Source organism: Cetorhinus maximus, chromosome 15 (assembly GCF_964194155.1).
Source record: "Cetorhinus maximus chromosome 15, sCetMax3.hap1.1, whole genome shotgun sequence".
NCBI classification, from domain to species: Eukaryota; Metazoa; Chordata; class Chondrichthyes; order Lamniformes; family Cetorhinidae; genus Cetorhinus; species Cetorhinus maximus.
In genome coordinates, this window is record NC_135893.1 from 23,888,601 (window position 1) to 23,914,878 (window position 26,278).

At 44.1% G+C, this 26,278-nt stretch overlaps 1 protein-coding gene across 2 annotated transcripts in view; it reads left to right on the forward strand.

Annotated features, from left to right (window-relative positions):
- Positions 1 to 26,278, forward strand: part of LOC144690540 (protein-arginine deiminase type-2-like) — a 90,102-nt gene that overhangs the window by 1,133 nt on the left and 62,691 nt on the right. The window contains exon 1 of one of the 2 annotated variants that reach the window (XM_078558126.1): positions 17,843 to 17,987. The exons of the other annotated variant lie outside the window; for it this stretch is intronic. The gene's annotated coding sequence lies outside the window, so the exon portion shown is untranslated. Of the gene's footprint in view, positions 1 to 17,842; positions 17,988 to 26,278 lie in introns of those variants that run through there. 2 annotated transcript variants of the gene reach the window in all.

A 26,278-nucleotide genomic window follows, 5' to 3' on the forward strand; every position in this document is an offset into this window, starting at 1 on the left:
CAAGGTCGCTATTTCACGTTAACAATGTCATTGCACGCTGCACATACTCATAATACATGAATGCATTACACTGGATCACTGTTTTAACAGAGAAGTTTTTTTCAATAAACTATTTTCTGTTTCACAAACTATACAAATTTAACAGTGAAAAAAAACAAACAAATCTTTGTAAATGTACACACTTGGCAAGATTACAACTGACTTTTCCCTCTAAATTACATCTACAAATCATATTTACAAAGTCTTCCTGATCATCTTACAGACAGTGGTGTAGTGCTGCTGGATCGCCGCTCTGGCACCATGTAGTTAAAGCAGGCTTGTCCAACTCAATGTGGCCTGCCAAACTTGTTGGACATTCAACTGACTTATATTTGAAAAATGCTATAAAGCTACTCATCCAATCGTGGGCTGGTTTGTCACTGCATTTGCAGTTCATGTGCACATGAGTGATACAGCGAGTGGGTGGGCCAAATGGCCTGCTTTTTTTTATTCATTCATGGGATGTGGGCTTCACTAGCTGGGTCAGCATTTATTGCCCATCCCTAGTTGCCCTTGAGAAGATGGTGGTGAGCTGCCTTCTTGAACTGCTGCAGTCCATGAGATGTAGGTACACCCCCAGTGCTGTTAGGGAGGGAGTTCCAGGATTTTGACCCAGTGACATTGAAGGAACGGCAGTATATTTCCAAGTCAGGATGGTGAGTGACTTGGAGGGGAACTTCCAGGTGGCGGTGTTCCCATTTATTTGCTGCCCTTGTCGTTCTCGATGGTGGTGGTCTTGGGTTTGGAAGGTACTGTCTAAGGAGCCTTGGTGAGTTTCTGCAATGCATTTTGTAGATGGTATACACTGCTGCTACTGTGCGTCGGTGGTGGAGGGTGTGAATGTTTGCGGATGTGGTGCCAATCAAGCGGGCTGCTTTGACACCATGCTGGACAAAGCAGCCCACTTAATTGGCACCACACCTGCAAACATTCACACCCTCCACCACTGACGCACAGTAGCAGTAGTGTACACCATCTACAAGATGCGGTGCAGGAATTCACCAAGGCTCCTTTGACAGCACCTTCCAAACCCAAGACCACTACCATCTAGAAGGACAAGGGCAGCAAATAAATGGGAACACCATCACCTGCAAGTTCCCCTCCAAGCCACTCACCATCCTGAATTGGTAATATATCGCCGTTCCTTCACTGTCGCTGGGTCAACATTTTGGAACTTCCTCCCTAACAGCACTCTGGGTGCACCTACACCATGTGGACTGGAGCAGTTCAAGGAGGCAGCTCACCACCACCTTCTCAAGGGCAACTAGGAATGGGCAATAAATGCTGGCCCAGCCAGTGAAGCCCACATCCCATGAATGAATAAAAAAAAGAAGCAGGCCATTTGGCCCACCCCACCTATGTTGATCTTTATGTTCCATACTAGCCTCCCCCCACTCTTGTTGATCACACTATCAGGGTAACCTTCAGCTTCTTTCTTGCTCATGTGTTTATCAAATTCCTTGAATGTATCTACACTAGGATCATAGAATGGTTACAGCACAGAAGGAAGCCATTCAGCACAGTGTCTCCTCTGTGTCAGTTCTTTGCAACAGCAACTCAGCTAGTCCCACTCCTCTGCCTTTCCCATGTAGCCTTGTAAAATCTTCTTTTCAGATAATTATCCAGTTCCCTTTTGAAAACTCCATTGAATGTGTCTTCATCACACTCTCAGGCACTGGATTCTAGATCCAAACCACTTGTTACATAAAGAAGTTTTTCCTCATGTTGCCTCTGGGCCTTTTGTTAATTACCTTGGGGTTCTCAACCTTCTGCCGATGGGAACAGCTTCTCTCCATTTATTCTATCCAGGCCCTACAGGATTTTGAACATGTCTAACAAATCTCCTCTCAAGGAGAACATCCCCAGCTTCGCCAATCTATGCACAAAATTGAAGTCATTCTTGTAACCATTCTCGTAAATATTTTCTGCACCCTTTCTAAAACCTTCACATCCTTCCCGTTGAGGCTGAACCAGTGTTTTGTGAAGATTTGTAATTTACTTGCTTCTGTACTCTGTGCCCCTATTATAAAACCCAGGGCTCAGTATAATTTATCAACTGCTTTCCCAACCTGCCCCATCACCTCAAATGAGTTATTCACGTATATACTCAGGTCTCTCTGCTCCTGCATTTCCTTTAGAATTGTACCCTTTATTTTATGTCACCTCTCCTTGGTCTGACCAAAATGTGTCACTTCACACTTCCCTACATTAAATTTCACCTGCCACATGTCTTGCTCATTCCACCAGCCAGTCTACATCCTCTTGATATATCACTATCCTCCTCACAGTTCACAATACTTCCAAGTCTTGCATCATCTGCAAATTTTGAAATTGTGCCCTGTACACCCAGTTTTAGGTTATTACTATAAATCAAGAAAAACAGTGGCCCCTCTATACACCACCCCATACTCAGAAGCAAGTAAAGTTTTCTGTAATTCATGTTTTTAATAGGCTTGAATTAAATAATTAAACAGTTGCATAATGAAATTCTAGCTATGTTAAATACTAATGATCTAAATCATTTGGCTGAAGGGTCATGAGGACTCGAAACGTCAACTCTTTTCTTCTTTGCCGATGCTGCCAGACCTGCTGAGTTTTTCCAGGTAATTCTGTTTTTGATCTAAATACCACATGGTTCAAAATTAAATGCCTACTGGCACTAACTTTTTTCACTTAAAACTGTCTTTTAGGGACTTAAATGATTAATACTTAGGAGGACAACTTAATAGTAGATTTAGAAATGATATGGCCAACACATTTTCTTAGAATAAAAGCAAAATACTGCGGATGCTGGAAATCTGAAATAAAAACAGAAAATGCTGGGAAAACTCAACAGCTCTGAAGAAGTCATACAGATTTGAAACGTTAAATCTGTTTCTCTCTCCACAGATGCTGCCACCCTGCTGAGTTTTTCCAGCATTTTCTGTTTTTATTTCACATTTCCTTAGAGCTCCTGTATCTCGAAATTTGCCACTACACCACTGCTTACAGGTTTTGGTGTAGAGTCAGGCTTTGGACTTTAGGATAAAAGCAAAAAACTGCGGATGCTGGACTTTAGGCTTTGGTTCAATGCTCAGAGAAGGAATATTCCTTGTTCCAGTCCTACTCAGGCCCCCTTCCACAACTCTTTTTTCAGTACATCGATGACTGTATCGGGGCTGCTTCATGCTCTCGTCTGGACCTTTAAATATTTATCGACTTTGCTTCTAATTTCCACCCCTCTCTCACCTGATGGACCATCTCCGACATTTCCTTTCCCCTATTTGTCCTCTCTGTCTCCATTTCTGGTGATAGCCTGTCCACCAATATTCATTACAAGCCCACTAACTTCCATAGCTACCTCAACTACAGCTCCTCACACCCTGCTTCCTGTAAAGACTCCATCCCATTCTTTCAGTTCCTCTGCCTCCATCTGCCTTCCAAAACAGTACTTCCGACATGTCTTCCTTTTTCCTTAAACAAGGTTCCCCCCCACTATGGTTGACAGGGCCCTCAGCCGTGTCCGACCCATCTCCTGCACCTCTGCCCTCACCCCTTCCAGAACCGTGATAGGGTCACCCTTGTCCTCACTTTTCACCTCACCAGCCTCCGCACTCAAAGGATCATCCTCCACCATTTCTGCCAACTCCAGCATGATGCCACTACCAAACACATCTTCCTCTCACCCAACCCCACCGTCAGTAGGGACCGTTCGCTCTGCGACAGCCTGGGCTATTCCTCCATCACCCCCAACTCCTCATCCCCTTCCCACAGTACCTTCCCATGCAATCGCAGAAGGAGCAACACCTGCCCCTCTACCTCCTCCCTTTTCACCATCCAAGGCCCCAAATACTCCTTTCAGATGAAGCAGCGCTTCACTTGCACCTCCTTCAACTTGGTCTACTGCATTCGCTGTTCCCAATGCAGTCTCCTCTACATCGGGGAGACTGAATGCACTCTGGGTGACCGCTTTACGGAACACCTTAGCTCAGCCCAGTAGCATGACCCAGACCTTTCTGTCGCTTGCCATTTCAACACAACATCCTGCTCTCAAGCCCCATGTCTGTCCTTGCTGCAATGTTCCAGTGAAGCTCAATGCAAACTGGAAGAACAGGACCTCATCTTCCAATTATGTACTTTACAGTCTTCCAGACTTAACATTGAGTTCAACAACTTCAGACCATGAACTCTCTCCTCCCTCTTGACTCCTTATTTATTCCAATTTTTATTTATTTATCAATTTTTAAATATTTTAAATAATATTTAATGATTTGTTCAGTTTTTATCCTTTACCCCAACTCCTCCCTCCTTCCACAGGGCCGCCTGTCACTTGTTTTTTATGTTTTGCTTTCACAAGTACTGATCCTTGTTCTGCTATTAACACCTTCTGCCATCTTATCTTTATGCCACTCTCAGCACCTTCTTTACTCTTCACCACTACCATTAACACTCCCTTTGTCTTGAGTCCATGACATCTTTGTCAATCTCTCCTTCGCTGTCACCTATCCCTGACCTTTTATCTCGTTCTACCTCTTAAACAGCATAAAATCCATGATATTTCTACTTCCCTGCCTCTGAAGAAGTCATACGAACTCAAAACATTAACTCTGTTTCTCTCTCCACATTTGCTGCCAGACCTGCTGAGTTTTTCCAGCATTTTCTGTTTTTATTTCAGATTTCCAGCATCCGCAGTATTTTGCTTCTATCTCAAAGGTCAGTTTCTTTCTCAGAGATTTGGTACTTCAGATACTCCAGTCTAAATTGGCTCACACTCTGGCATGAGCTCGTGATCAAGTGGATCAAGCTCATGTTTTGGTTTATTCCTCACTGGAATCATGTGATCTACATGGACATTTCTCACCTTTCCATCAATTTTAATTAAGTATCTTTTAGTTCCACAAAGTTCTACTACAATTCCCACATCCGTTAAGAAACCTATACTTACCTTCAGAGATTGGGAACTCAGATTTCTGATGAACCTCAGGCCTTCCATGCATGCATGGCTGGGGAATGGCCACACATGCGCAGTTTGGTTATTTTACGTTCTTCAGGCTGAGGACTGACCCCGTGCGCCTGCACAGAAGAAAGAAAAAACAGCATGAAAACCCAGGTCACATGACCTGGAAAGGAGCGCCTTTGTTGAGTGAGAATCCCAGGGAATGGGACAGGGGAGGGGCCAAGGAGAGGTCTCAAACCAGGGAGGAGGATAGGGAAAGGTCCCAAAAGGAAGTTCCAGGCAAGGGACAAAGACGGGACAGAAATAGGTCCCGTTAAGTTAAGTTAAAAGAAAGGTACAGAGAAATAGGCTCCGAATTAAAGAAAGAGCTGTAGGGAGCAGACTTTAAGCAAAGTGAGCCCTGAAGATCCGAGAAGGCAGCTGAAGGTTGGTGACTCTGTGCTGCAGGAAGTTGGGGCAAGTAGTGTTCTGGTTGGCACGGCCGAAGATCTGAAATTGTGCTCAGAAGGTGTGGCTTAAGTGTACTCAGAGGTGCGGGGAAAGGACTCTTGAAAGGCAAGATTGAAACCCTGAGAGGTGGGCCATTGTTGAAGTCGTCCAAGTGGGAGCGACATTTGGAGAGAATTCCAAGGCGAGATCTTCAGAGGTGGAGATTGGAAACCCTCGTGAGAAAGACGAACCTTCAGTGAGATTAGTTGGCTCACAATGTGACAAACACCTGGGTGGGTTGTTGAGAAATCCATGGAATCTGTTTTGGTCACAGCTGTCATCTGTTGTGTAATGCGGTGTGTATGACCACAATTATTAATTCGCCTATTAATTCACATATACCTCACACTTATTCTGAATGTTAGAGTATAAGATATAGTAAATTGTTTTATCTTTCTGAACTTGTATAGTAAAGTTTATTTTTCTTCATTCAACGCCCGTGCAATCTTGTGGCTTTATTTATTTAGTAAGCGTTTTGAATCTCAAACTTCATCTACTTTAAACAAAACGTTTAAACGGATCTCCCCCCACAGCTTGGGGCCTGGCCAAGGATCAACACGCATCCCACTTGTGTGATTTGTGAGAGGGGCTCAGAACATGAACATGCTCATTTGGCCTGAAACTGCATTTGTGTTATACTGACGCTCTTGACTGAACTGTTTGTGTTCAACTTTAACAGACAAGTTTGGCAGAACCAGACTCAAACCTTAACCCTCTTAACCTTCTCTTCATCAAAAATGCGGCGGGTATATACCCTGTATTGGAGTATGAAGTTGTTCTATACTTCAGAAAATTAGCCAGTCGCTGTTTCATCCTGAAATTTGAACACCCATGCAGCACTTGTTTCTTCAGGCCAAGGTACACTACCTCGGATTGCACAGAAGTACATTTACTCCTTTTCAACTTCACATTGTGATCATTGAGCCTTTTTAGCACTATAACCAACACTTGAAGATTCTCTTCCACTGTTGCGGTCGTGATCAACACATAATCCTGATTACACAAGCAATGTGGTATTTCTTGCAAAATCTTATCCATTGTAGCTTAGAAGATGTTTGGAGAAGATTTCACATCATATAGGGCAACTTCATTTGGTGTATAACCCCATGTGTGTCTATCATGAGATACTGTTGACTCTCGATCCACGTTGAGCTGTACATAAGCATGACATAAATCTGACTTTGTGAATATTTTGGATCCCGCTGACTCCATGTACAAATTTTGGAATTCCGTAACAGATACTGTTAATCATCCACTGCCTGGTCGATTGTGACTTTACAGTTCCTGCATAGTCTTATCGTTTTGACTGACTTGGCCACTATCAATCACGATAGTCAGTTTTCAGTAGCACACCATTTCTCCCTATTTTCTTTAGTTCCTCTTCAACTTGTGTTTTGAGAGCAAAGGAATTGGCCCAACTTTGCCAAATGCAAGACCAGTATATTGCCTGATTCGGATGTGCGCTTCCACACCAATTATGCCTTCATAATTGTTTTTGAAAATGTTGCTTTAGCTATTCAATAATTAATCAAGCTACTTGGCTGTCTCAACTTGAAAAACATGTTTCCAGTCTAATTTCAGTTTTCAAAGCCAGTCCTTCCCCACTAATGTTGTTTTATTGACGCATCTCACTATAACAATGGGGAACTCGAGGGACTTGCTCTCATATTGGACTTTGCACTTCATTTGTCCACACATTTCTAACGTTACATCATAGTAGGTTTTCGATTGAACTGTGCTCTCAGTTAGAGCTACATCACTGAATCTTCTCGTGTATATGGCTCTACTGATAGTGGAACAACCTGCAGCCATATTGAAGTGTATGTTGATGGACTGTTGATTTACCAAACCTTTGTACATAAGTCTCTTGTCATTTAAATGAATGCTAGTGGCATAAATGCCATAGCCTTGTTTCTTCTTTGCTTAAGCTGGATTCACTTCAAGAATGTGAACTCCACCTTTATGACATCACTGCTTTCCATTATCACTTGAATTAGTTCCTTTTCCTGCTTTGGCCTTTGGACAGCAAGCAGTTGTAATATGGCCTTTCTTTTGGCAATTAAAGCATTTGATCTTTCTATAGTGACAAGCTTGTGCTGTTTGGTTGCCATTACACTAATAACAAGCCATTAAACTGCTATTACCAGCACTCTCTTGACTTGACTAGGTCTCTCCGCTTTAGGCTTGGCAAAGCCTTCTGACCAAGGACAGAAGCTGTACTTGTCACTTGCATAGGTCAAAATTTCCGAACGTTCTTGATGCCATCTCCATGGTAAAAGCAATCTTAGCTCAAATGTAAGATTTTGTGCATTCAGTAACTTTGATTGGATTCTTTTGTCTATCAACCCATGCACAAATGTGTTTCATGATGCGCATTCTAAAAATTTTCCCAAGTTGTAATTTGATGATAAAGTCTTCAGTGCCACAATGTACTCACCAACTGTTTTGCTACTTTTCTAGTTTCTGGTTCCAAATTTGTAGTTTTCCACTATCTCTAATGGGTTAAGTTGAAATGTCCTTCCAACTTGGTGATGATGTTTTGAATGACACATCTTTTGCCTTGTTGGGAGCAAGACGATTTGTTTGCATGCCATGCACATCTGGGCCAGTCTCAGTTAGAAAAATTGCTTTCTTGCACTCAAGAATTCTGAGTCTGGACCTCTTCACTTTCACTTTTGAATCCTAAAATATTATTAGCTCTGAAAAACAGGTCCATTTTTTAAATATATGAACTGAATGGTTCTCGAGCTCTCCCATAGCCTTTCGATGTATCCTGTAAGTGCAGCCATATTAAACACCTTACTGTAGTTGTCCATAACAGTGATACAAAGGCTAAATCTGCCTAAGTAAAACAAACTCACCCAGTTGAATTAGATGAACAGCAGAGCCCAGCAGCAGCCCATTCAACTGAATGTAGCAACGCAATGTCAGGAACAGTAAGGCTCGGTGCAATCCAGTTGAAATCTCTACCATTTGAGCAGGTAGGTCACTGGCAGCCAGCTGATTTTGTTTCATCACAATCCTTCTGCCGTTTGCTGCCAATATTTTTGCACTTAGATTTTTGACAATGCGATGGATTCAGTTATATATTGGGAAGCACTTGCAAAGAAAGACAGTTCATGTGTTTAATAACATCATTGTGTACTGAGCTGCTCATATACCTTACACTTGTGAATCTTTTCCACATCTCCTGTAGACATGTAACATCTCTGGGCTATGTCACCATTCAGTATCCTGCTCATATGGTCATTAATTATGCGTGATCCATTATTCAGGACAACAACTGTGTTATGACATGGCAGGTGGTATTTTGCCAGGCTGACCAAATCCGCAAGGGAAACTTGGCTATACTATCACAACGATTTTGCAATTTGTATTTATTACGAGAAGGCCTGTGCACTGAAGTCAAAAGTAATGAGTCCACTACCACCTTTAGAGATTTTAAGGATTAAATTAAAACATTTAATAACAAAAGAAGAACAAACTTAAACACACAAAGATTACAATTACACAGTTATAACAATTTACAAAATTTCTACTTAAACAGACTCCTAACTACACACCCCCTTTAAGGAAACATCCCAAATAGATTCCAAATGTATAAAGTCATCCTCCAGCAATTTTCCCACAAGCACCCACTGGACAATGGACTTCCAAAGGCTTTTAACACAACTTTGGTTACTGGAACAGCAAACTTCCGCAGAGTGACTAGAGGCTTTTTAACCCAAGTCTGTTTCACACAGTCATCTTTCAAGATCTTACATGGCCACACCTCATACAGCCTCCCACCCTTCTTTAAATATATTCTCCCTTTTTGATCTGTAAATCCCACTGTTTCAGCTTGTCTTTAGAAGTTACTTTTCCCAGAATATAACAATCTTTCATGTTATCATTATGGCCAGCATTTTTTTGGGAAAAATCTATGTAATAATCTTGCCTTATTTATCTTGCCAGTTGTAAAAATCTCCCAAATCCCTTTGAAAATCAAACACTTCTCCACTTATCTAAAAATGCAAATTTCACTCACGCCATATCTACTGACCTCACTCTAGCTTACACGTCTCCATTTCAAATGCCTGTTATACAGCTTACTTCTTTGATAATTTAAAGCTTGCTGTATGATTGTCTCTAGTTTAATTAAATTAGCCACAGAACCGTACACACAAACATATACCTGCTTTAAAATATCCCACAATAATATTAGGAAAAAAATGATAATTCCTTGACAAACTGTCAGTGGAAAATTCAACTGCAGGGGCAGCACAGCTGGGCCAGATTCTGTCATCACCTGATGTGCACATTCAGTGGCATAGTGATCAGGAACAAGAGTTGAAGCTGATTTTACTCTGCTTTACCATAATGACCTGATCCCAATTGTGGTAGTGCCATCACCAACCCATCAATGATTACCGCAGACTGGCATTCAAACATTGGATCCTCTGGTACTATGTAGCTCAGCTACTCTGTCTAGCATGCTGAATCATCAGGAGAAAATTTTCAATAAAAAAATCAAATTCACATACAGTCCATCAATAAACAACTATCCAACCTTGAGGAAACCAGAGATTGAACGCTATACTTTGTTAGCTACTACAATTGGGATCAGGTCATTATGGTAAAGCAGAGTAAAATCAGCTTCAACTCTTGTTCCTGATCACTATGCCCCTGAATGTGCACGTCAGGTGGTGACAGCAATATTGGGCTAATTACAGCTTACAGTAAATGTGCACACTGGCTATTGTTGATCCTGGTAATTCTGACAACATCAGTATTCCACAGCAGATCAGTGAGAAATAAGTTTGCCTGTGAGTACGAAAAATGTTTCTAATAAAGTTGTTTTATAAACAATTGTAAGGAAGGTGATACATGGCCTTCAGTCACTAGGTGTCAGTGTAGCAAAAACAAACTGGACCTTCCCTCAGTCACTGGTGGCTGACCCTTGTAATGTACTTAACCCAACATAGAGAATGCTATCTGTACAGCACCTAGATTGCTGCAGCTGTGTACTGATTCATATGGAATCAGGTGTTTCTTTGTCCTGCGCTGTTCATACTGTCATATTTAAACTTCCTCCAAGATCCCCCTACCCTAGCCCTGAATGCTTGTCTTTCTCTAGTTTCTTTATTTCCCCGCTTGCCTTCTCCGAGTGCATCTTGTCCATGAGGCCCGCCCAGCGTGATACACGGCCTGGAATGTGTGTGAAGGCGGGGGACCCAATGGCGACTCGGTGACTGATTCAAATGTGGTCTCGGCAGCCCCTGGAAGGCTGACACCAAAGGACGCGGAAGTGTTGCCAGTGGAGACCGTAGCAGGTGGACAGGGCAGGCGGGAGGGAAGGCCAGCGGGGCAGTCGGCCCTGCGTTTTTCGGACGAGTGTCTCGCAGCCCTCCAGGGACAGGAGGAAGAGGCCCCCCTCCACCTCACCACAAAGGCCTGGGAGGAGGTGGCATCCAGGGTCAGCAGCCAAGATGTGGTGAGGCGCACATGGGTGCAGTGCCAGAAGCACTTTAACGGTCTCCTGCGATCAGGAAGGGTGAGTACCGTGTTGGCATGGGTCACTTTGCAGAACAGTTAAGAGCTGCCCATCCCCCCCATGGACCTCAAGAGGTGTTTGAGTGTGAGTGCCAAATGTCAAGGGGGTGAGCCCTGGCTACTTGGACTGAGTCCCTTGCGGCTCCAGGGTCACGAATTGGCTGAGCCCTGCAAGGTGTTCCTCAGGTGGGATTGGCCAGGCTGCAATGGCGCTGCAGGTAGAGAGTGGACTAATCAATGCTCCTCTGCCCTTTCAGGACAAAACATCCCATAACAATACTGAGAGGTCGACGACTGGTGGGGGACCCGCACACCCTCTTGTGATACGAGCAGGAGGCCCTGGAGCTGGAGAGGTGCCATGCACCTCGGTCAAGCGGCCGCAGTGAGGTTGGGTGCCAGAGGAAGGTAAGAGTGCAGTGCACTGTGAGAATGTCGGTTATTCCAGTGTAGTCTCTAAATTGATATGAGCCTGGAATCTGGAATCCCCATTGATAATCGAAAGACAAGGGCACCATGATGCAAATTTCTGTCTCATCAGGGTGTCAGGCATGCATAGTGACAGTTAAACCAACGACATGTCCTTCTCCCTTTTAGGGTCACCAGCAGTTCGTTATGAGGAACCTGGAGGCCCACCCTGGACCCCTGAGGACCACCATGCTCACCATGCACCTGTGTCACACCCTCTCTGTCAGGCAGGCACCAGCGCAGATACCAGCACCTTGGTGGGCATAACATCACCGTGTAGTCTATCGGTGCACATTGGTGAGGGCACTTCACACTTGCTTGAGGTGCAGGCGGACGCAGAGAGTGCCCAGGGTGCCGGTAGTCGGAGGACTGCTGGGGACCAGGACAATGCTCAGTCGATGGCTGATGATGTGCCTCTGAGGCAGCAGCTGCTGGATGTCCAGCAGGGTGTGCGGGAGGATCTGGCGGAGATACATGAGGGAATGTGTGCCATGGTGTCCATTGTGGAGGAATCCATGTGGAGCATTAGCACTGCGTTGACCCTCATGGCCGAGCACAATGCCTCCTCCATGGAGAGAACGGCAACTCTCTTGGAGAGGCTCCTCCAGGGATTCAATCAGGGGTTCCTGGGGATGTGCTCGGACCTACAAGCTCTCACACCGGCAATGACTTCAGCTGGTCAGTGTCAGCGTGGGAGGTGGATTGGGCACCCAGTATCCCAGCTAGGTGCCTGTCCATCAATGATGAGCAGGGAAGTCCAAAGCAACCTGACATTGGTGCACAAGCTGCCTGTCGTCTCTGTGAGCTCCTCTCAGGGCACTCTGGATGATGGTAGCAGCTCCTCTGCCTCCCTGCCAGTGACCGTGGCATCTGAAGAGACTGCGGCGACTGGGGAGAAGCCAGCCATGGCACGGGCCGCTCCATCCCAGGCAGGGCCAGCACAGGCTCCACTGTCCAGAGGACGCCTGCCAAGGTTATCAAGGCCAACAAGACAGCAGAGTGAGCAGGCTGAGTCCAATGCAGGTGCCAACGAGGTGGGGAGCACCTAGATGTAGCACCCGAAAGCGAAAACGTAAAGCGCCTTAAGTACAACACAGGCTTATTGCAGGTGATATTTGGTTCCCTCATTTTAATTCATTTTTTAATGCTGTGATGGAAAACACTGGTTCGTGTTAATTTCTGCTATTTTTAACATTCACAAGTAAATGATATGTTATTTTGTGCAACTGGCCTCTGTATGCTTCATTTGTTTTGTAAGTGCAGGGTAGGCCATGATGCTATGATAGACGTGTGTCTCCTGAAACTTTATTGCAAAGGCACATAGTTTATGTTGTTGACCAAGGAACTGGTTTTGACAGGGATCGAGTATGGAGCCTGCAGCTCTGGCATGCGGTTGCGGTTTTTATTTGATAGTCTAGCTGAAGGAGCGTTGGATCAAAAGCATCCGGGGTGTCCCTGCCTTCTTGTAGGTTACCCAGTCCTGCATCTAGGCCCTCAGCTTTCTCCTCACCATGCTCGTCCTCGGACTCACTACTGGACTCATCACCTATTGCCTGTGCAGCTGCGTCAAGATCTTCTTCCTCCACTGTGTCCCCCCCTTGCCAGTGCCAGATTGTGGAGAGCACAGCATGCAACCACTATCAGTGACACACGACCTGGGGTGTATTGGAGTGCGCCCCCTGAACGGTCCAGGCATCGGAAGTGCATCTTGAGAAGACCTATGGTTCTCTCTACCACCTCCCTTTTAGAGGCATGGCTCCTGTTGTGCTGCTGCTCAGCTTCTGTTCTTGGGTGGCAGAGAGATGTCATGAGCCACCTTTGGAGGGGATAGCCCTTGTCACCCAGCAGCCATCCATCCAGTTGGGCTGAAGCACTGAAGAGCCTCGGCACCTGGGAGTGCCTGAGGATGTAAGCGTCATGGGAGCTGCCAGCGTACCTTGCACAGACTTACAGAATCTGTATCTTGTGGTCACACACTATCTGCACGTTCACGGAGTGAAATCCCTTCCTGTTGACGAAGGCTCCCGGTTCACCCGCTGGCGCCTTGATGGCCATGTGTGCAGTTGATTGCACCCTGGATGCGGGGGAACCCAGCAATTACTGCAAAGCCTTTGGCTCACTCTGCCTGGCTGGCCTCGCCCATACGGTAATGAATGAAAGTCAATGCACGCCTGAACAGAGCTTCTGTCACCAGTTTGTCGCAACTATGGACAGCTGATTGGGACACTCCACAAAGAGCCCCCACTGACTTCTGGAAAGAGCCGGAGGCATAGAAGTTGAGGGCCACTGTGACCTTCAGCGCTACTGACAGGGGGTGTCCACCCACACAATTGGAGCCAATCTCAGGGCCGATCCTCTGACAGATGGAGGTTACTGTCTCCTATGGGAGACGGAGCCTCTGTTGGCATTGCATCTCAGACATATTGAGGTAACTGCATCGCCACCTGTAAACCTTGGCAGCAGGATAGTGACGTCTTCTGCGGCCCCTTCCGCCTTTAACTTCCTGTGGGCCCTGCGCCCCTTGTGCCTGCGCCTCTCCTCCCACAGGCCGCTCCCCTGGAAGCTGAACAGGGACACCTGGCCTCCTCCGCCTTCTGGCCCTCTCTTCCTCCTCAGAGGAGGTGACTCCAGCGGAGACCACAATCCCCATTATCATGGTAAAGGAAGGCTGTCTGATACTTGGAAGGCCCCACACGGTGTGAATCCTCCGGGGGCCAGGAAAACAACAGTTGGGTCCTGAACTGAAGCCTCTAAAATATCTGCATGCAGCTCTGAAGCGAAATGAAGCTGTCCTGTTCACAGAAGCAACCAGCAGCAAGTGATATCCTGCACTCCTCACTAATCACTTTGACAAGGCCACTGACCCCTCTTATCCTGCCCATGGATGAAGCTTTGCAAATTGTGGCCTCCCTGCCCATTTTGCCCAAGCGACGGCCTAAAAATTGCACAGGCTACGTAAAGTCGGAGACAATTGATGTCTCAAGGGCCTTAACACGCCCGCCTAGCGAAATATTGTGAGAGTGCGCGTTGGCGTCAGCATGCTTGGCCATCATCAACATGCTTTATTTAATGCTCTAGTGGGTTGGGCGCGCGCCCGCCCACCAAGCTAAAAATTCTGCCCAAGGACTTCCCCTCACTAAAAGCCCCCAGATGACAGCAGGATACCATGCCTGTCTAAATGCATCGAAACAGATGCAGGACAAGATGACACATATTAAGATAACTGATGAGGCAAGACCAACCCAATAGTGACAAGTACCAAGTAGCTGGCACATGCCCACAATGTCATCTACCATATTTACCCATGCCAAGCCTTTAGACGACCTTTTCATGTGCTTTTTCACATATCTCACATGCAGTCAAGATATACCCTTTGAACATCCCTTATGTCTATTCTAAATGCTCACATAAAATAAAAAGAGCAAATTCAGCACAAGTCCAAACTGTGTTTTATTTATGTAAATATTTTGCATCAAATCTGGCACTTCAATGAGGTTCTTATATGAAATGTGTAAAAATGTTTCAGCTCACTAATATTATAAGAGTGGGAAACTGCAGCCTGAAAGAAACAGTGGATGATACTTTGACTTCCAAATCCCTGCTCCTTCCACTCCCGGTGTGATGTTTTTAAACAGAGGAGATCCATTACCTGCTTCATAAATAATTTGGGTCATTCAGAAGATCTCAACAGGACTCATCTCAGCCCTTTGCTGTTGAGTTCTGCTGAGGTCGCACAGGGACAGACTGAGTGGAACACCCCTTTGATAGAGTTTAGTGGGGATATGATGGGCAGAAGCTCCCCACCAACCGCACTGGATTGCCAGCAGAACAGAATACGGTGCAGAAAGAGGCCATTCAGCCCATTGTGTCTACACCTGCCAAAAAGAGAAAAAAGACACTAGCCGCTCATTTTAATCCTACGTTCCAGCAAGTGGTCCGTAGCACTTAACTGCATCGCCACCTGTAAATCCTGGCAGCAGGATAGTGACGTCTTCTGCAGCCCCTTCCACTTTTAACTTCCTGTTGGCTCTTACAGGTTACAGCACACCCACCCAATCGGGTGTAAAATAGCGCGAGATTACTTCAGGCAAGCGTCCCGATGTCATCCTGCGCACGCACAATATTTCGGTCTCAGGACACAGGCAGAAGTCGGAAGCACGTCCACCGACAATTAAGAGGGCAATTAATCCCATTAACGGTGCAATTGACTCTGATTTTTCATTGCCTGTCAACCTTACGGTTGGCGGATGAGCAAATCGGCCAGACAACCATGGCATTTTTCATCAAACATCACCCATGGGCAGGATGAGATTTCCGTGATGAAGTAAAATATAAATAAATTTCTGTGGACAACATTTTCATTAGCTAACTTATCAGGTGATTGATTATGATGCATGTGCCCGCGTTGACATCATCACCCACCCTCACCCTGGCAGCGCTGAGCTTTTCAGTACGCGTTTCACGCTGGCTGGCGTTAATTGGCTAGCCAACGTGAAATCGCAGTCGGGGGCCGATCGCAGTCAGTGGTCCATTTCCAGGCCGATCCCAGGCCTGCCGATCCCGCCCAGCCCCCGAGCTGAAAATTCAGGTCCATGTTAACGTGCTCCTCCTCAGATAGAAAAATAATATGTAACATTTTATTAATCCCTTAATAGTGTTTGTGGATAATCCTCACCACAAACATTAGACTACATTCTTGTAGCAATCAAATGAAAGTGACTACTTAAAGCTCATTGACAATTATCAAAAATATAACAACATCAAAAATCTTTGGGATTCACTGACATGCTACTAACTCCTCCAGAGTATTCCAAGTCAGGAGGAGGTGATCTCATTTTAATATTAAACCTTTATGGGTGCATCTTGGGTGTCTGCTGAGGGCAGATGGTGGACATTGTGATAGTGAATGGCTGCTTGAACCATAGAACCATAGAAATGTTACAGTGCAAAAAGAGGTCATTCAACCCATTGTGTCTGCACCTGCCAAAAAGAGAAAAAAGAAACTAGCCACTCATTTTAATCCTACGTTCCAGCAAGTGGTCCGTAGCCTTGCAGGTTACAGCACTTCAGATGCAGATCCAGGTACCTTTTAAATGAGTTGAGCGTTTCAGCCTCAACCACCAACTTAGGCAGTGAATTCCAGACACTCACCACCCTCTGGGTGAAAAAGTTTTTCCAGAGGGTAGTTAAGAGTAGGCTGTAAGACAGCCAATCAAAATAACTTACTTCCAACACATCTAGTCTTCCAGAACATGATCTGGTCTGAAGATTCTAGTGGACTGTACGCATGCCGCTAATGTGATCTGGACACCAAATTCTTCCTTAGTATCCAGAAGAGTGGGTGGATAGTTGATAGGAACCAGGGAATTCTAGCATGGGAAAAGTTATTCCCCCAGTCTCACCTCCTCTGATATCAGGGGTCATGTTTGGGTGGACAGGGTGCTGTCTGCTCCAGGCTCCATCAGGTACTGAAAGCCAGGCTGGAAACCTATCATTTTCAAATCCTGTCCAATTTCCCTTCCACTTTACTGCCAGTCAATTTACACTGGAATTGTCCCTTGGGCTGGGAAATTCAGGGCTAGTTTGTTTTAAGATTTGAAAAATGGCAGGGACACCTAATCATTACAAAGTCAGCGTGAGATGTCATAGTGGGAAAAAAGAGCCAATTTGTCTCTTATTACCAAAACCTGGTGAACAGCCTGCATTACTAATGAAATTGAGGAAGTGGTGGTTCTCAAACATACAATTTCTGAAAATGCAACTTCACTTGTGGGGAAGTAGGGTAGTGGTAATGCCAATGGGCTAATAATCCCGAGGCCCAGGCTAAAGACCTGGGGACATGGGTTCAAATCTCACCAATGGCAGGTGGTGGAATTTAAATTCAATAAATAAAATCTGGAACTAAAAGCTAGTCTTAGTAATGGTGACCATGAAACTGTTGTCAATTTTCATAAAAACCCATCTGGTTCACGAATGTCCTTTAGGAAAGGAAATCCACTGGCCTTCCCCGGTCTGGCCTATGTGTGACTCCAGACCCACAGCAATGTAGCTGACTCTTAACTGCCCCCTGAAATGGTCCAGCAAGCCAGTCAAATCAGGGCAATCAGGAATGGGCAACAAGTGCCAGTGAAGCCCACATCCCTTGAAAGAATAAATAAAAAAACCTAACAGGAATGAAACACAGCAAATCACAATGCACTCACAATAATGAATCTTTAACACTTTGAAGGAGCCAATGAACTGGTATAAATTGTGAAGATATTGTAATGTGCCATGGAGTTCCATGCTCTTTTATTTAATATGACTTAATAAATCAACTGACCAAACCAGATTTCCCAACTATGTGCCCAATGTCTTTGTGAATTGTGTAATAGAAACACAGCTGCTGCAAGAGGAAGTACCAATCATGTGAATTCAGTAAACAAGTGTGACAGTGCATTAGAAAGGCTGTGAACTCCATGCCAGCAATAGGGAGGTTCGGTGGGAAGTCCAAAAGAGGTTCCATATCTTCAAGAACTGTGCAAAGGTAAGCAATAATATTATTGTTCATTAGCAGTACAGAAGATATATAGGCATGAAGGGAAGTGGTAGTGAAATTTCAATTTTAATACAGAAATATTGTTGCATTGGCACAAAGCAATGTCAGCTTTGATGATAGTGGTAGCGAGCAGAAATAAAAATAGCAGGATTATGCAAATTACATAACAAAAACAGAGATCTTAATTTTCCTGTGGCTGACAGGAATCCAACGTTAGGACCATATGAAGGTCCCAGGCCACACAGCATAGGCCTCAATGCATTCGCTGGAGAAACTTTACGTGAGCTGGACTCCTAATTGGCCGCCTCCACGTTTGTCATACAATTAACGACAGCGGGTGGACCAGGGAAGCGGGAGGTCAAGTAGGAGGGATCACAGCAATGTCGAGCCATCAGCCCATTGGGAGAAGTGAGTGCTACTAAAGAATTGGGAGACCTAGGGTGCACCTCAAAATGGAAGCAATCACAAAGGCCTTCCATCTTCAGTGTGAAAAAGATGTCAAAATACCGATGAGGAACCTCAGGGTGGGTGTTTGGCCCCTCCAGAAGAGTGCCTGTGGCCAACCCTAGTTCCCCAGTGATACTAGTGACATAGTGGTATTGTCACTGGACTAGTATTCCAGAGACCCAGGGTAATGCTCTGGAGACCCGGGTTTGAATCCCACCATAGTAGATGGTGAAATTTGAATTCAATGAAAACCTGGAATTAAAAGTCTGATGATAACCACAAAACCATTGCCGATTGCCGTAAAAACCCAGTTGGTTCACTAATGCCCTTCAGGGAAGGAAATCTGCCATCCTTACCTGGTATGGCCTACATGTGACTCCAGACACACAGCAATGTGGTTGACTCTTAAATGCCCTCTGAATGAGGGCAATAAGGGATGGGCAATAAATGCTGGCCTAGCCAGTGACACCCACTTCCCATGAACGAATATAAAAAAATTTAATTCAGCCACCTATAGCCCACTGACCTCCTGGTAAGGGGCCAACTCCACAGCATTGCCGGACTCCCGATACAATACCACACCAGGAAAGTTGCAGCACTGGGGAAAATAGCCCTTGATTGGGGCCTTAATTAGTTTCATTGCCTGCCATGGAGTGGTCTGCCAATTCCCATGTCAGCCATACCCCGGGAAATTTGCCTGGGGGCAGAACAGCATCGGGTAGTCATCCCGATAGGGTCAGCTGCTGCTTACCTGGTCCCTGCCTCCAAACCCGATGGGCTGGAAAGATTCAGCCCAGGGACACAGAAAAGGCAGAGAGAAACCTGGTGTTTAAGGAGTGCTAAATTCTTTTACGAATATTTAATATATTTTTATGAGATTTTTTTATCTGCTATTTTAGTGGTAATAACTCAGGAGAAAGGCTCTCTTGTGCCCCAAACAAAAAGAAACATCTTTTCATGAAGGTACTCCCTTTTTAAGGTGGTGTAATTGGTTAGCTGCCAGAAAGTGGGTATAAAATCTACTTGTGAAATCAACAGTATTACAGCTTACGAAACATTTAGAGTACAGAAACAGGTGATTCGACTCAACATGCCTATGCCTGTGTTTAAGCTTCACACAAGCCTCTTCTCGCCCCTCTTCATCCAACCCTATAAACATATCCTTAAAATTCTTTCTCACTCATGTACTTATCTAGCTTTTGTTTCGAAAGTATAATAATTTTCATGATATTTTTCTGGTTTATTGTGAAGTAGGTTTATGGGTGTAAGTATAGTTGGTTCTATCTGTGTGATTTAATTACATTTGAAGTAAGTAGACTGCAAGTTGAATTTATCAAAAGAAGCTAGGTGTAGGAATGTGCTTGAAATGCTAATGAGTGAAAATGGATGCTGACTTAGCATGTAAGGTGTGAAGAGAATTTACATTTTTTAGATAAATGGTGGGATTGTTTGGATTTCAAAGGGATGTTAGTCTGTTTACAACTAGCCAGATAAGCAAAGCTAAGGAGTGTGTTTACTTTTCCCAACAGTTACTAACAATATTAGCAACATGAAAGTTTTTAAATTATGAGGAAGATACAGTTTCAAAGACATATGGAACAACAGAATTTACATATTAAAGAGAGAGAGAGACATATATAAAGGAGAATGAAAAGCAATGTGAGGAGATGGCCATGTAAGATCTAACAGGAGTGTGTGAAACAGCCTTCAAGAAGCCTCTAGCCATTTGTGGATAAGCTTGCTATGTAAAGTAACTGAAGTTAGAGAATCCATTTGTCAAGTGGGTACTGTGTTAACTTGCTGGTTTTGCTTTAAATCTAAAATCTGTTTTGGACTATTGCCTTAAAGGGGTGTGTAACTGGGAATCAGGTTAATTAGGAATATTAGGAGTTGTTATAGTACTAAGTAATTTATAGTCTTATGTATGTGTTTGAAATCTTTTATTTTGTTAATAAATATTCTAATTTAACTTTTCAAAATCTCTAAAGGTCTTGGTGGACTCATTTCTTCTGAATTCAGTGCACTCATCTTCTTGTAATAAATACAAATTGTAAAACCATTGTGATAGCATGACCATGTTTCCCTTGTGGATTTCGTCCGCCTGGCACACATCATCTGCCACCTAATAACACTTTCATTTGAATGCATTTCTACTATTCCCCTCAACTGCACCCTCTCCCACTTAGTTCTACATTCTAACCTGACTGCTTATTCAGCTGGAAACATGCCTGCCTTATTGTATTGAGGCTTGTAGAAAGAGTTACTGGATTCTTAGTTGTATTTGGGCTTGTAAAAATAGAGTTACTGCATTCTTTGGATGAAATGAGCATTTTGGAATCTGACAAGCGTGAATGTGAATGGGTAAGGACAATCTACCAGTGCTGTTCTGATAGCGTTGGTGCTCTTTCTGCATGCTGTATTCTAACCCTGGGGTGGGGAGGGTGATAGGGATGGTGATGGGGAGAGGTCTGATTTTAAACTTTGCATGATAGTGTGAGATGGCAAATCAGCAATCGGTTTAAAAAAATGGGAGAGAAGTAGAACTGGTTGCAAAATTACTAGCACCTGTTTTACACTATCGCACCACATGAATGTCTACCCCTAGATCTCTATTACAAATTTTAAGAGTTTTACCATGGGTAGTCTCTTGAATTTAGACTCACCAGTTACCTCATGTCATCTACTGCCCAGTATCTAATTAAATAATAGCAAGACCTAGGAGATCATAACATAGAAACCTTGTAGTCTCAACTGGTTACTGAAATCTTGCACGTGTTGCCACTTGCATTCTAAGGAAGGCAAAAATGTGAGATACAACTGTAATCCAAGGAACTGAGAGATTACACGGGTAGAGGCTCTTTTCTCTAGAAAAGAAGAGCGAGGGGTGACCTGATAGAGGTCTTCAAGATTATGAAAGGGTTCACCTTAAACATTCATTCCCTCCACCTCCAACACACAGTGTCAGCAATGTACCATATACAAGATATATTGCAGCAACTCGCCAAAGCTGCTTCGACAGCACCTTTCAAACCTGCGACCTCTACCACCTAGAAAGGGCAAGGGAAAGACACATGGGAACCCCACTCCTGCAAGTTCCCCTCCAAGCCACACACCATCCTAACTTGGAACTATATTATCGTTTCTTCATTGTTACTGGGTCAAAAACCTGGAACTCCCTTCCTAACAGCACTATGGTGTGCCTACACTAGATGGCCTACACTAGATGGCTGCATTATCTCAGGAATTACAAACGGAACTGAAAGTTGTACAGTCATCGATAAACATCCCAATTTCTGATATCATGATGGAGGGAAGATCATTGATGAAGCAGCAGAAGATGGTTGAGCCTAGGACAGTACCCTGAGGAACTCCTGCAGCAAGTTCCCAGGGCTGAGATGATTGGCCTCCAACAAGCACAACGATCCTCCTTTGCCCTGGTATGACTCCAACCAATGGAGATTTTTTCCCCTGATTCCTGTTGACTTCAATTTTTCTAGGGCTCCTTGGTGCCACAATAAGCAGTAACCTAGTGTTAGAGAACCTGGGAGTGCAGGCAGGAACATAAACCTGGAGGAGTTTCCTTGGATGGAATTCATCAAGACCATGGAGGAATTTGAAAATAAGATTGAAATCTCTGAAATTGATATCCTGGGGGCAGAAGCTTAAGAAGAGTAGAGGTGATGATAATTCAACTCCTCAAGCTTGCACTGTCATGCAGTTAGATCATGGTTGATCTGTACTCTAACTCCAAATTCCTGTATTTGTTCCTTAGTAATACTGTTAAGGGAACCAAAATATTAATCTAGACATTATTTTAAACTGCTAGAGTAGAACAAGGGGACACAAATTCAAAACTGTAATTTTAGGACCGATATAAGAAAAATATTTTTCATGCTATCATAGAGATATTGAGCACAGGCTTAATTGTGATATCCTTGGACCATATCACTTAATCTGAGAAATTATCTAAACTTGTAGCAGACATCTTAACATCAATGTCAGCCGTGATCTCATTGTGTGGCAGAACAGGCTCAAGGGGCTGAATGGCCTACTCACCATCCTATGTTCATTCATGTCGGTAGTAAATATAGTTTCTATTTAGCATCAGTATTCTTTTGATTTTTAATCTTTGCTTTGCGAATCTGTCAAGGGACCTACACAGTTTTCAATCCTACTTTAGATTCTGACATTACTATTTTTGAGAGGCAATAAAGCAAAGTTTGCTAACCAAATTACAAAATGTCTTCAAAACCACCAAGGAAATTGTACAATTTGTGCAATTTAACCACTTCTCCATTATTCTTTCTGTACTGTACTTAGCATTTCATTGTCATTAGCCTTTTGATTTTCCAGACAGATAAGAGTTGGCCATTGGACATTGAAGTGTGGATGAGTTAGCTGGAGGCCTGGCATGTACTGCTGTCTTAGTGTTATAAAAATGTTGGCAAGGCATTGCATTGAAGTAATTTTAGAGAAAAATAAAAGAAACAAGCAATATTCCTGTCTTACCTGGTTGTCCCCAGTTTGTTGCTGAACAGTTCAAGTTGAACTGCACATTGTAAGGCTGTACAGCAGTTTCTTGTTGATTCAGCTGCTTGCAATGGTTTACACCAATTCCTGCACTGAGTATTCAAATATGAAGAACTAAGGATCTTGTGTGTGGCTTCCTATTTAGGCCAATCTTTGCACATCATTTTTAAAAGTGCAACAGTGGTGAAACTCATTTCAAGGAAATTTAATTCTAGACCAAACTATATTAATGTTATAGAAACATGTGAAAGGTGAATAAGCACTGAGAGGTACTGATTATATTAAATGGTGGAATCTTACATCTGTGGTGTGATTTCTGGCATAGGCATTATGGGCCGAAAGGGCTCCTTTTGTGCTGTAACATTGTATGATTCTATGATTCTAATAACAAGAAAGACGGGCTGATTCTGGATGAGTAGGGTAAAGTGTGCTTATACATTAGCCTCTACCTGTGCTGATTATTTTCACTCTGCAACGTGCTATAAACCATCATTCACAATGTCCAAGCAAAGGACCGTGCTCCTGGAGTGTGGGAAACCCACAGAAGCAATTTATTTGCTGGGGACCGAACTCACCATCGATGTTTACAAGTAAGTCAGCAAATTGATTTGACGAGTTCCACTTGCACATACTCTGCCCCTACTTCAGCTAATCTGTTGCTTAAACCTTCATCCATACCTTTGTGACCTCCAGACTCAACCATTCCAATGCTCTACAGACAGCATTCTATTCTGTCTCCAAAACCTTCATCTGATTCAATACTCTGCTGCCTTGGTTCAAACATGGACTAAAGAGCTGAACTCCAGAAGTGAGGTGAGAGTGACTGGCCTTAACATCAAGGCAGCATTTGACCGAGTGTGGCATCAGAGAGCCTTATGAAAACTGGAGTCAATGGGAATCAGGAGGAAAATTCTCTGATGGTTGGAGTCATACCTAGCACGAAGGAAGATGGTTGTGGTTGTTGGAAGCCAATTATCTCAGTTCCAGGACATCACTGCAGGAGTTCCTCAGGATAGTGTCCAAGGCCAAACTATCTTCAGCTGCTTCATCAATGTCCTTCCTTCCATCATAAGGTCAAAAGTGGGGATGTTCGCTGATGATTGCACAATATTCAGCACCATTCGCACTCCTCAGATACTGAAGCACTCCATATCCAAATGTAGCAAGACCTGGATAATATCCAGGCTTGGGCTGACAAGTGGCAAGTAGCATTTGCACCACACAAGTGCCAGGCAATGACCATCTCCAATAAGAGAGAATTTAACCATTGCCCTATGACATTCAATGACATTACCCTCACTGATTCCCCCACTATCAACCTCCTGGGGGGCAGTTACAATTTACCAGAAACTGAGTTGGACTAGCCGTATAAATACTATGGCTACAAGGGCAGGTGAGAGGCTAGGAATCCTGAGACAAGTAACTCACCTCCTGACTCCCCAAAGCATGTCTACCATCTACAAGGCACAGGTCAGGAGTGTGATGGAATACCCTCCGCTTGCCTAGATGAGTGCTGCTCCAACAACACTCGAGAAGCATGACACCATCCAGGACAAAGCATTCCACTTGATTGGCACCCAAATCCACAAACATTCACTCCCTACACCACCGATGAACAGTGGCAGCGGTGTGTGCCATCTACAAGATGCATTGCAGGAACTCACCAAGGCTCCTTCGACAGCACCTAGCAAATCCACGACCGCTACCATCTAGAAGGACAAGGGCAGCAGACACATGGGAACATCACCACCTACAAGTTCTCCTCCAAGCCGCTCGCCACCCTGACTTGGAAATATATCGCCATTCCTTCACTGTCACTGGGTCAAAATCTTGGAACTCCTTCCCTAACAGCACTGTGGGTGTACCTATACCACATGGACTGCAGCAGTTCAAGAAGGCAACTCACTACCATCTTCTCAAGGGCAATTGGGGATGAGCAATAAATGCGTGCCTAGCCGGCGACACCAACATCCCATGAATGAATAAAAAAATGTCATATCCCACACTAAGTCCCACTCAAAAATCAACCCTATACCTATCACTGTAACTTCCTATAGCTGTAGAACCCCCTGACCCACTACTCTCTGTTTGTACATTCTCACCTCCTCTAATGCCTTCAACTGCCTTCATCCTGAGCTCTGGAGAGAGGCTGAGGTGAGAGGAAGAGGAGGGGAGTGTGTAGGTGGACTGGGAGGGAAAGTTGATAGCGGAGCAGGTAAAAAAGGGAGGAAAAGAAAGGAGAGAGGATGTGAGGAGGAAGACAGGGAAGGTGCAAAGAGGAAATGTGAGGGGAAAAAAGAGAGGGAAGTGGTGGAAGATGGGGGACGGGGAGTTTGCCACTCAGATTAATGTCACAACTGAAAAATCTTCTATTTACTCTCAATGAGTGCTGAATTGTGGAATTTTTAACCTTTGGATTTATTGAACTAATTTAAGATTAATTTAAGATGGCTTGCTGCATTGTTCCAGTGAAGCTCAACGCAAACTGGAGGAACAGCACCTCATCTTCCGACTATGCACTTTACAGCCTTCCGGACTGAATATTGAGTTCAACAACTTTAGATCTTGAACTCCCTCCTCCATCCCCACCCCCTTTCTATTTCTTCCCCCTCCCTTTTGTTTTTTCCAATAATTTATATAGATTTTTCTTTTCCCACCTATTTCCTTTATTTTTAAATGTATTCCACCCATTGTTTATTTCAACCCACCCACACTAGAGCTACCTTGCCTATCCTGCTCTCCACTCTTAATTAGCACATTCTTTTAGATAATATCACCACCTTCAACACCTCTTTGTTCTTTTGTCTGTGACATCTTTTGGTTATCTCCTCCTATCACTGCTTGCTTGTCCCACAAACCCCCCCTCTTCTCCACCCCCCCCCACCCGCCCCCTTAAACCAGCTTATATTTCACCCCTTTCCTATTTCTACTTAGTTCTGTTGAAGGGTCATGAGGACTTGAAACGTCAACTTTGCTCTTCTCCGCCGATGCTGCCAGACCTGCTGAGTTTTTCCAGGTATTTCTGTTTTTGTTTTGGATTTCTAGCATCCGCAGTTTTTTGTTTTTAACTAGCATGGACTTGTTGAGACGGGTGGCCTGTTTCTGTGCCATGTATCTTACGTAACCTATGTAATATAATTTTGGTTTTTAGCAAACATATGATAAGGTCTCTTCACAATGGGCCTATTGCTCACTTAATATCTCGTTAAATAAAAAAGGTATCCATCAACTAGGAAATAAATCCTTCGGAAGAATAGTTTTAATAGAACAGGTTCAACTTACTCTGTTTGCTATTGTGAGTG